The sequence below is a fragment of the Nipponia nippon genome, unplaced genomic scaffold, assembly GCF_047370975.1.
Source record: "Nipponia nippon isolate SJK-2023a ecotype South Korea unplaced genomic scaffold, ASM4737097v1 scaffold_10, whole genome shotgun sequence".
NCBI classification, from domain to species: domain Eukaryota; kingdom Metazoa; phylum Chordata; class Aves; order Pelecaniformes; family Threskiornithidae; genus Nipponia; species Nipponia nippon.
Genome location: NW_028262291.1, coordinates 13,483,648 through 13,495,146, shown reverse-complemented (window position 1 = coordinate 13,495,146; position 11,499 = coordinate 13,483,648). Strand labels below are relative to the sequence as shown.

General features: G+C 40.6%; 1 long non-coding RNA gene across 1 annotated transcript; it reads right to left on the bottom strand.

Moving 5' to 3' along the window:
- Positions 1–1,148: 1,148 nt before the first annotated feature.
- LOC148057076 (uncharacterized) lies at positions 1,149–11,285 on the bottom strand. The gene is made up of 3 exons (XR_015700283.1): positions 11,060–11,285; positions 2,539–2,685; positions 1,149–1,628 (listed from the first exon to the last, which is right to left on the bottom strand). It is a non-coding gene; the product is annotated as an uncharacterized LOC148057076 (long non-coding RNA).
- Positions 11,286–11,499: the final 214 nt, after the last annotated feature.

Sequence of the window (11,499 nt, the reverse complement as noted above, 5' to 3'; positions counted from 1 at the left end):
ATGTTAAATTTTCAGGAATCTGAAACATGTCCATAAGTTTTCCTTGACAGTGGAGCTTTGTTTACAAGCCCAAAGCTGGCATTTTGCTTACTTGTTTTGAGAAAACAATGGTTTTCACATGCTCCCACCCAAGCAGGCAGTAACCCATCAGAAACTTCTTTTTTTTTGCTCCTCTACAAATTAAGAACAGCTGAGACCTGAAAAAAGTCATATGGACATTGGGTATTCCATATTCCAAATCTGAACTGCTAAGCTACTGGAATTGAAAACATGCCAACGACATCTGAACAATAGAAGTCTTCACAGTCAAAATTTCACCAGGCTAAGCTCATGAGCCAGAGGTAGTTTTCCAATACTTCAAGTTGCATGTTAGATATCAAACTTTCCTGGGTAGCTCATTTACTGCATACACAGAACTTTTGCATGTAATCAACAGATTATTTTCTCTCCTAAAAATACATCCTGAAATATTCACTTTAAATACGTACACTACCAGACTGTGTACGTGTACCCAGGGCAGAAGACATCTTTCTACTTTAGTGTACCCTGCTAATCACATACCATCTGGTAATATATTATGTATTCAAAGATACACATAATATATCAAAACACATACTGTAGGCATATTATGGTGTGAGGAAAGGAGGAATATATCAGATGTATTCACACAAGTGTAAATAACTTCTCATCCAAGAGAGCAGAACAGCTTTAAAGTACAATGACATTTTGAAAGATCTGCATTATAGCTAGAAATGAGAATTTTTTAAATGAGTCTGAGCACTCAGTGATGCATTAATTAAAGACTTCATCTGATACCCATAAAAGTAATTGGAAAGACCTGCAGACTTCACCCATCAGGCCCAGTATCACATTTACTGAGGGCAAGTTTACATCTGCAGCAAGCTGAAATTAGTTCTCAGGACAGTAAATCATGGTTTCATGCATTAAATACTGATGTGCAGTTAATTTTACTTCTTGAAAGATCTCAGTTAAAAAGCACGCATTTCAAAACTACTCAACACTTAACATTTTAACACTGAGAAACAGAAAAACTTTATATTTGTAGGTTTCAACTACATGCACAAGCAGGCAGTGGCCTCTTGACAGACAAATGTAGATGTTAAATTATTTCTGTCCATAGCAAAAAAAAAAAAAAAGCAGTATCAGTTGCTCTATTTCTCTTAAAAAAAAAAAAACCAAAAACACACACACAACAACAAAACCCCAAACCAACAGCTGTGATTTTTTAAGTCTGTGGCATTTAAACTCTGTTCTACAGTAAATGCATTTAACTCCCATCTCCTTTTATATTCTCACAGTGGTTGGACAGACACACTCAAACACTTCTCTTCCACCGCTGTATCTTCTGCTGATCCCATCAGATCTTCGTTAATATGCAAAGGACAGTATTTATTCAGCTGTGTAGGAGTTTGTTTTCAATTGCACTTTCATTGCCACTTGTTTCATCTCTTATTCAAAGAGGAGAATGTTTCATGCTTACATATAAATACAGTATAACAACTTACAAAAGTCACGTAGAACTCCATTAGCATAAAATGGAAAGGAAGCTATTTGAATGTCTTGAGAAATAGAGCAACTGATCCTGGCATGAGCAACTCCAGGGGCACCTGCGGGACAAGAGGAAATGAGCAATTTCCCACTGAAATCTCAGACTTTAGGTTTGCTTTTCCTGTGACACTGCAGATTGCTCTGGAGTTCATTGGCACAGATAATAACAAAACAAGATCCCCAAAGAAACTACATTTACTTCTGTAAAAGAGACAAAAATATTGGCAAGGACAGAGACAAGCATCAGTAAGTTCCAGCCACAGAAATCAGTATGAAAGAAAACATGTACAGCACACTGGAAAAAAGTGAATGCCTGGGAAATAAAGTTAACTGTCTTGCTGGGAGACAGATTTTTTTCTAACAAACCAGCCCACAATTGCAGGTGAGATTACTGATGCCTAACCCAGTTTTTGAGTGACCTCCTTGGGACAGTGTAGAGAGGGCTGATTTTTAGCAGTGTCTGAGCAGTCCCCAAATCTCAGTGCCTTTTCAGGTTTCCCACACTGGGCTTCAAGCATCTTAAATCACCATCACTTCAAACAATATATGCCTATTCCTTTTACATTGCAGCTTATTACTTATAGCAGAGTTAACCCATTTCACCTTCACACCAACAATCCATGCGAATGCTGTTTGCAATTCCAACATCAAGGGTTAGAGATCACTGATTAAACCAGCACAATATTGTTGTAAAGGAGATGGGGGAAGAACAGGGCAGATCAAAGTGTACCGCCACACTGCTTTATTTGCGTGACATAGTGGACTAATCCAACTGCATCTGTTTATACCTGGACTGCTCCTTTTTATGGGTTCAATTTTAGATAAAATTTGGGTTAGAGAAATGCAGCTTCATTAACAGATGAACCTTTGAAGGGACGTAAGCAGTGTGCATTAGATCTTTGAGGAAGGCACTGTATCACAGTGTCATTTCCTTCTTCTCCCCCTTCCCCACCCCGTCTGCCTTCTTACCTGTCCACCATCAGCAGATTCAATTGTTCAGAGATCAAATTTTGATTCCTATATATGCCAGATTTCAGTATCTTTAACTACAAGCAAGACACTCCTACACTCTGCAGGTTGCTGGCTTTCTCGGTAATTACTCTTCCATCATTGTCCCTAAGGGGAAAAAAAAAAAAAAAAAAAAAATCTGCTGTTGCCCCATTACCAGCTGTCTTCTGATATTACTGTAACTCCTGTCTCCCTCGAGGTATTCTTGCTACTGTTGACCCTGTATTTTCTGATATAATTTGTGATCTTTTTCATATCAAAAAGATCACAGACATGTATTTGTACATACAGCTCACTCATCTCTAACCCAGGTCTCTAACTTATGTTCAGGCTGCCAGAGTCTGAAGTCTGCTTCTAATCTCCAGACTCCTCTACATGCTGCATTTCTTCCATAAATCTTTGCTAAAATAAGTTTGTTTGCAACTTTAACTGTATTGTCACAGCTTAAAATCTCAAGTGCAATGAACCTTATAAGGCTCAGAGCATGCAACATCCTCCCTAGAGCACAGGGGAACTCAGATTCTCTTTTAATTCTGTTCCTTCCCTCTGCTCCATTCCCGATTCTCCACCCTTGGAAAAAAACCTTTGCTACATTTGATCTGAGGTAAGAAGTACAATCCATTTCTTTTTCATTTAAAAGTGCTGTTTCCTTATTTCCAGTTTTCTATTATCCCCACAGCTCACTCTTAGAAGATTGCCACGATGCTAGAGGTGGTGGAGTCTGAAACCTGAAAATGGGCCTGTCTTGGTAAAACTGCAAGACAGCAAGCAGCAGTGTAGGAATTCCAATCGTGCAGGCTATTTTACATAGAGGACTTCATAAAAGCCTAGATTTTTTTTTCCTGTCTTCTACGTGTGGAACAGATCAGACACAGATATATTCAATATCCTAAATGAAATCTACCCTTAGTAAGGTCAAACAGTCTTTCAAAAATCTCATCTCTATACTGAGAATCAACACAGGCACCGAGTCCAACTTAAACCTTCTGCATGAATGAACATCAGTAGCGTGCAGGCCCTCGACACAAAGGCAAGCTTTTATCATTAACAAAGCTAGAACATTGCATTAATTATTTCAAGAGATCATTTTTCTTTGGATTATCCTGGTGCATACGCCTTAATGATCCTGGCTTGTGCTAATTATCTCTAGTCTTCTTATCAAGTCTTCTCCTCTCACGTGCCTCATCTGGATATTAGCCATCTATTTTCACAATCGCAAAGTCGTTCAAACTGTGCCTGCTGAGATACAGAGGTGAATAAAAGGGGAAGGGAATGAAATAAGGTTGTCTTTCACTAAGCATGTTGCACCAGGTGCTTCATCTCACCTTGTCATCTCTTCATATTGCAGGCATATTGTGCTATACATTTTATACATATATATGAGAGAGTTTCTTCCAAGCATGATCCAACAGGAAGACTGGCCAAAAGGTACTTTTATTTTACTGTTACTTCTACTGAGGGACAAGAAATGCAGAGTCTCAATTAACTTTGCATTTAGGTCAATAGATTTTATAATGCATTAAATGTGTCATGAAATATATTCTTTACTACTACAAGGGGTTGGGAGTATAGCTAAAGAAAGTAAGAGGGGAATGCAGTGGTCTCTCTTCAAGCTAGTTTACCCTTACTTTTCTTGAAGCAATTTATTCTTTGTGATTATTTAAATTTCTAGCCTCTGAAAATGAAGCATTTCTCTCAGTCGTGTGCTGTTCACGAGCATGTGATTTGGTCACCTATGCTGTACAGAATTGTTCTTGCACCTTTTTTGACCCGGTTGAACATTTTAAACAGACTATTACAAAATCATTTGAGACTGGGTTTTCAAATGTGTTTGAAGGGAGTAAAGAGCCAGGTGTCAACTGACCTCCAACAAAAAGCAGTATCATTTTTCTTGTCCCTTTGGAAAAGAAAGCAAGCTGGGCCATACTAAGCTGATGGAACCCTTCTGTTTCCAGGCATTTATTGAGCAGCTTTGCTCTGCTATTCACAGCTAATACAGGGCTTCCAAATCTTACTGGGCAATACAATACTTTTATTCATGAGTATATTCTAAAATACATTATTTAAAACTCACCCAGAGCCTACCGAGATGACAAATTGCACACAGTGGTGTAAAATTGATTAGAGATAGGAGCCCAATTCATAAATAGGCCAGTATTCAAAACAGCTCAAATAAGATATTTACACTAGAGGTTTGATTCAAGACTGAAGGTAAATACACTGTAGGGATGAAGCTAAACAAGCATTACTAAACTGAAAAGAACAAAGCTGGTGAAGGTCCTGGATGTGGAAGTGTCTGCAAATGAGAAAAGGAAGCAACTTGCCATTCACACAGAGAGGTAACAGCACCTGTGTCTACTGACCAAGACTGCGTGACATCAAGAAACAGGCGGTCTACATGTTTATGTGAAATGCCTTGCATGGTGAAACCCTGATCTTGACCACAGCCTCTAGATGCTGTTAAGATAATGGCTAATACCTCTGAAATGATTAGCGGCAGGCTGATGATTTCTTCAGTATAAAGAAAATGCAGCATCCTATTCTAAGTTATGCAGCCTTATTTCCTACAAGTGCTTTATATAATACTACTTCAAAAGCTAGAAATATTTCCCAACTACAAGCCCTACTTTCTAAGAGCTAATTAAATGGCTTCAGGACTGCAGAATGTCTAATACCAGAAAACAGGGAAGTGGCAACCATGGTAGTAAGAGGATCACACCAAATGCTGATGTAGTGAGATTCATACATAAGTCTACCCAATTTTTCAGCTGTAATACACAATCACTGCATATAAATTCTTCACTCAGTGCGGGCAATACGCATTTAGTCCAGTTCTTTGAGAACTCAGACCCTTATCTGTATGCAGACTGCTTTTGTTCTGAGCCTTTCTTCATGTTCTCCCTCTCTTCTTAATTAACAGAAAACAGTTATGAATATTAAAGAAGAAATTAACAACAGCGTAAATAATTTCTGGGTGTTTGTAGATTCCATATTTAGTTTTTAATTAACCCCCACTGGTTTCAAAAAGCTGTTTAAGAAAAAGATATCCTTTCAAGATTTCCCTTGTGTTTAAAAAAGGAAAAAGAAATAAGGTAAGACCATAAAATTACAGTTTGGCATTGCAGACACCAGCATCATATGAGAATGTTATGCCGAGGTTATTTCTCCTCCACTTAGCTTGGTTTTGAGGAAGATGCTAAAAGCCTTGATGTAGCCATTACAGAATCTACCTTTTTATGGGTGCATCCCTTTGTCACCCAAGTCCTATGGCCTTGGGGATTTTGTTTTGGTTTGTATAATTCTCACAGCAAATCTCTATGTCCTTGCTAGCCATTTAAACATCCAGACTTTACAGCTGATCTGACCAATCTATCCGCCTTCGACTCCTGTCAGCAATCAAGGTCAGAGTAGGCTCTTCTGGATTGAAGAAAAGGAAATTCCTCACCAATTTTTTTAATGGGCTTATTTTTCCAGTGTTTGGCTCATGTAACCTGAAAGTGCCTTGAAGTGAATCACTACCACATACACAGGCAAGCATCTGTATATCATACCAATAAGAGCAGTTTACCTCTGTCTATTTTACACCTCTTGAAAAGATACAACAAAGGAGACCTCCCCTACCATCGATCTCTGTGCAGCAAGCTCAACCGAGTTAGTGGGATTCTGCCTGTAAGACAACTCAAAGAGAGACGCTCCAAGAAATCTAATTTAAAGATGCCTCAGGAAAGCTTTAAATTGCGCTTCCCAGTGCATGCAATGGGGTAGATCATCCTCTCCCTTGTGCATAACACCCATTAGTGTTAATTTGAGTTATCCATGTTCACTGGGAAGAGAACATGGCCTGGTGCTGCTAAAGGAATTCCTCGGTTTCTCAGCAATACCACTTATCCCCTCTGCTTCCTCACACAGCTGCTGTGCACACATGTACTAGAAAAATATTCCATGTTCTGCACTCAGCCTGAAAGCCACACAACAGGCGGAAATTTGTATATGGCAACCAAAAGGTACCTTCAGACAGACTGACAGATACTGGTGGGTCTTGTTGCCTCTGCAACAGCTGAGTGACAGTATACTCACATAAAGGAGGCATATAGAAAAATATATTACATTTAAAATACTATTTTTGGGTACAAATTTTGAGTTCTTACTTGGAAAAATTCTTTTCGAGGAAAAGAAAGCACAACACTGCTAGGTCTGTACAAGCACTTCATCAGGAGGAGTCAACTGCATTCTTTGACCCAAAATTAACACGTTTTATAAAAAGGAGAAGAATTCATTTGGTTTACCCCATCTCTTGCCCTTTTCTTTTTTTTTTTTTAGATTCCATTTTATCCTAAGAGGGTAGTTACGCAGCAAAACTAAAATGGCATGCACTTTAATAAGAAAGTGGATTAACTGTACAACTGCCAACACAGAGACACGAATCAACAGAAACTACTGCTAAGAAGGAGGATGGAAGCTGTCATTTATGCAGCTGGGATACATACAGGTGCTATGCCTCCACACCAGAAGCAAAATACTTTAGGTGAGAACGCAACCAGGAGCTGGAGAGTTAGTGCCCTACGCACAGCTGAGCACACTGGAATGGTTTTCCAGAGAAGGAACTGGGAGCAGATTAAGAGCCCAGGAGCACATTTAGGGAAGAACAATCAAGACTAAATCCTTATGAAGACAGCATCCAATAAGCAATACAAAACACCGTGCTCAGTGTTCCCAGAGAATTGCCACCCACACTGAATCTACCTCCGTGCTTGTGTGAGGCAATGCTGCAAGCCCATTTCCTCACACCGAAACTGCAGAGGGGCACAGGGGAACAAGCTCCCATGGGAATCTGCCTCCACCCAATACTTGGGGCGCACCAGAGAGACCCCAGCCACCCCACCACAACAGAGGAGAGAACCAAGAGCTGGGGCCAGGCCTGGAAGAGGGCATCCTCTAATCTCCATCCATCGTGACATTTACCACCCTGGCAGATGCCCTCTATCAATGCAAGAACACACCTTCTCTCATGCTGAAAAGCTTCAGCACAGCAAAGTGGATTCCTAAACAGAAGCCCCACATCCCCAGTGGATGCAAATCTTTGCCATTTTCATTGGGATTCACTGACTGAAAATAGCTACAAGTCTGGTCCAGGAAAGTAGCACAAGCTCTTTTGTGCCAGCACCAGCAGTTCAAGGAGAGAGATTGATCAGGAAGGCAGCCAGTCATACACCTTGATTTGGCCTCATACACAAATTGAGCCACCAGCAGCATGACTCTGCCTTGCCTTGGATCTGGCTGATCCTGTGACAGACCTTGTGCCCACTCAGGAGTTGGACAGACAGATGATGACAATTTGGTGGCAGGTGCCCAGCATAACAAACCTAGCAATGGCCAGATAACAGGTGCAAGTACACTAAGTCACCTTCCCACTCAAGCTGGTTTTCATGCTAACTAGGCCATTAGCAGTCTTCAATCCCTACACATTAGAGGTTAATCCTGCCTCAGGCAGCATTAACTTACACATTAGCTCTTTAATGTAACATCCGCTGTGCTGGAAAAAAGTCATCTGGTACAAATATTTTCCCACATGACTCCACTCACTTCCCCAATTACTACATTCCCTATTCTCTTTTGAAGGGATCTTTTAAACATAGCTTTACCTTGTGAGGCTGGAATTATCATGGCAATATCCCACAAAGGTGTTTTTACCCTGTGCATGGTAACTTTTTGAGAGTGGTTTTGTGGTATCTCCAACAACGCTCACCCGGTGGTGCGCAGGGCAAGAGTGATGTGGTGTACAGCCAAGGCTGCTGCTGACTAAACAGCAAAAACTTTGAATATTCTTATGAAAAGCCCTCCGTGCAGTTTGCTATTAGCACTGGGGTCATCGTAAAGGTGCTATGTATTTGCAAAAACATGCACAGATCAAAGCATCCTGAATTTCAGGACAAGTGATGATTTATTAAAAAATGCATATTAAATGCCTAATTTATAAACTATTTATAACCCAGCAAGGGAGCAGAAGCTGTATTCTTTTACAGACTCTCCATGCAAAAACTGCAAAACAAGTATTTTAAGAACAAGCTGGATTCGTTTCCAACTTGTGTAAATCAAGCTAACTTCAGTGGCTCTAGTTTACATGCACAAATTCTTCTACATTTATGAATAATAAATACTTCCCCCCCCAGATAATTAGAATAAGATTACATATCTTTTGCTGTCCGAAAAAAATAAATAATCTATTTCATAAGGATGCTGTCTTAAAATAGTTAAGTCAACAGTCCTTTAAATTGCACATTTAAAATAACACTTACAGAAATATCACAGGAAAAAAGCATTTATAGAAATTCATGCAAGAGAATCACTAGAATAAGAAAATCAAAATTGTTGTAAATAGGCTTCTGAAACTGTTTCACAGGAAAGTCACTAATGAAATCCTTGGAGAGACTAGGCAATCTTTAGTTCAATTCAACTTCAGGTTCTTTCCTCCACCCCCCCCCACCCCCCTTTTCGCATTTTCAGATGTTCCCCAGGGTGCCTGTGCTCCGAAAATACCTTTATGGTAAGACAAGTTCAAACACAACTTAAAAGAAAATGTATTTTATGTCATTTTGATAGGGTGAGGTTGTCACCTTATTGTTCAGCAACATCTCCGGCAGATCAGCCGCCAAAGAACCAAGCAGGTGTTAAGCTGAAACAAGGCTATCTAAGTCAAGGTGATAAAACCTCTTTTGGTTAAAGCACCGGTTCCTTCTTTTTCAGTAAATGTCTCCTGACCTGGCCCTCCAGTTGCTGGAGGCTTGTAAAATCCTTTTTCCATGCAACCTAATCCCCACCTAAACAGGGTACCCCCATCCAAGGCTTATTCCTGTAAAGAACTTGGCTCCTCTCCCCCAAGGCTGTTTCATGTACTGCTCCCCTTACTTCAGAGCAAACAAAACCCAAGCTGGAGATGCCAGAGGAGAACATGGCCACTAGACCACAGCACCAGGGCAAGATCCTTCCCACCATTATGTGTCCGAGTGCTCAGTCAGCGTGGGCTTAAGTTACTTCATCAGCAAGACTGCCACCACTCCCCTCGGGAGATCATTGCTCGTCCTGATTGACCTAAAGGACACGATTTCCCCTGTGCCTCTAATTTTTTTCTTTTTTTAAACGGTCTCATTATGAGCAGATAGGTTGATATTTCAACAGAGAATAACAGAATTAAGCACCTAGCATAACTCTTAACTGTGATCTATGCACTGCTGAAAGGTAACAGTATACTATAGCAAGACAAGTACAGTCCATCCATCGTACAAAGTGCTCATAGCTTCCATTATCACTGGGATAATCTACTGCGCTTTTAGTTTAAGAGTAATGTCATGTGTTGATGCGTTGCAATTTGATGGGATTTCCGTTCATTAGTAGTAATAAAAGAACCACTTTTTATTCATTAAATTATTCTAAGTGACAGAAAAAAACCCCTTTCTTAAGACAAGCATATGCACAGCTGCATTTTTTCTCATGCAGTTGGGATCACCCCTCTCAGCACATTAATATTGTATTAGAGGATGTAGATCGCTTTTTCATTCTTAATTGGTACTTAAAAATTTCTCTCTAGTGGAAATACTGATTGATTTGGTGTTTAAATGAACTTGTTCATTGTAACTGCAAATATCCTGAATACTAAGTAGTTTAAAATAACTTGTCATGATAAAAAGATAGATTGACCATACAGAGAAAAAAGTGCTATTAAAATTACAGTTCTAACTTCATAGCTATTTTGTAGTATCACTGAATAAATAACATTATGAAGGAAACCTGGACTAAACCTGCTGTAATTGTGCTCCATTTTTGTGCACTGCCAGCTTTGAGGGGGTCAAAAATTATGAAACTGCTAGAGAAAATGATCAGACTATTAATGATAATAAAATCATACTCATTATATTTGCTTTTTCATTTCTGATTCTTTTGAGATTTCATAATTGCAGTATTTTCTCTGCATCCACAAGACCTAGTGGTTTGTTTTTCAAGTCTGTGTAAAAAAGAAAGTGCAGGCAATTCTGACCTAATCACATTATTTAAGATAAAAAGAAAGATAAAAGTTTGGTAAGAGTTGAGAGTTGGTTGCATTTCTATTTTTTTCCCCCCCTCAGCTGATAGTATTTGTTCATCAGCCATTACAAGCGTGCATGGTGGGTGCTCCCGGGCGCTACAGCAGCAGGAGTTACATGCACATGAAAGGTTCTAAAAACTAGTGGATGTGCAGAGCAAGATTTTTTTTTCCCTCTTTAGTGTGCCTCAGGAGTCTTCAAAACAGAAGAGGACAGTACACCTCAATGAGAGGCTGCTAACATTGGAACACCAAGTAACCTGCATAAAGCAGTGGTGGCAACACAGGAAAGCTGCAGAGAAACTGGCAACCCCACAGTCAGCATCAAGCTTGGATGAGTGCACTGAGAAACAGCAACACGGACACCCTCAAAGGTGAGCATTAGAAGGAGCATTCAGTAATTACCTGCAGGCGAGCTTCCCTGGCTGACAGGGCACCGAGTGTTCTGCCAGTGCTGGGGGCCGCAGGCAGGCCCGGGCAGAGTTACAGCTGCCCAGGTGAATGCAGGCACCTCGGGGCTGCAGCGTGGGCTCCTGCCATGCTCAGACCCCTCTTCCAGGCTCTTCCTCTCTCCTTCCCACAGCCCAGCTTAGCCCTGCTGGCTGAGCCTAGCCAAGGAGAAGACCTGAGGATGATGACTTGGCTCTCCTAAGGAGGATGGGAGCTCGCTAACGCCTCTTTATGGGCTGGGCAAGGAGCCGGGGACAACCAGGGCAGCCCCCACCACCCCCACCCACCAACAGGCTGTGGTGAAAATTGGCTTCAGCTGGCTCCTGCACTCAGGTGTGTTCATTAGCATTTCACAGCACTGTGCTATGGGATGTGAAGCTGGGGTAATGCATCCT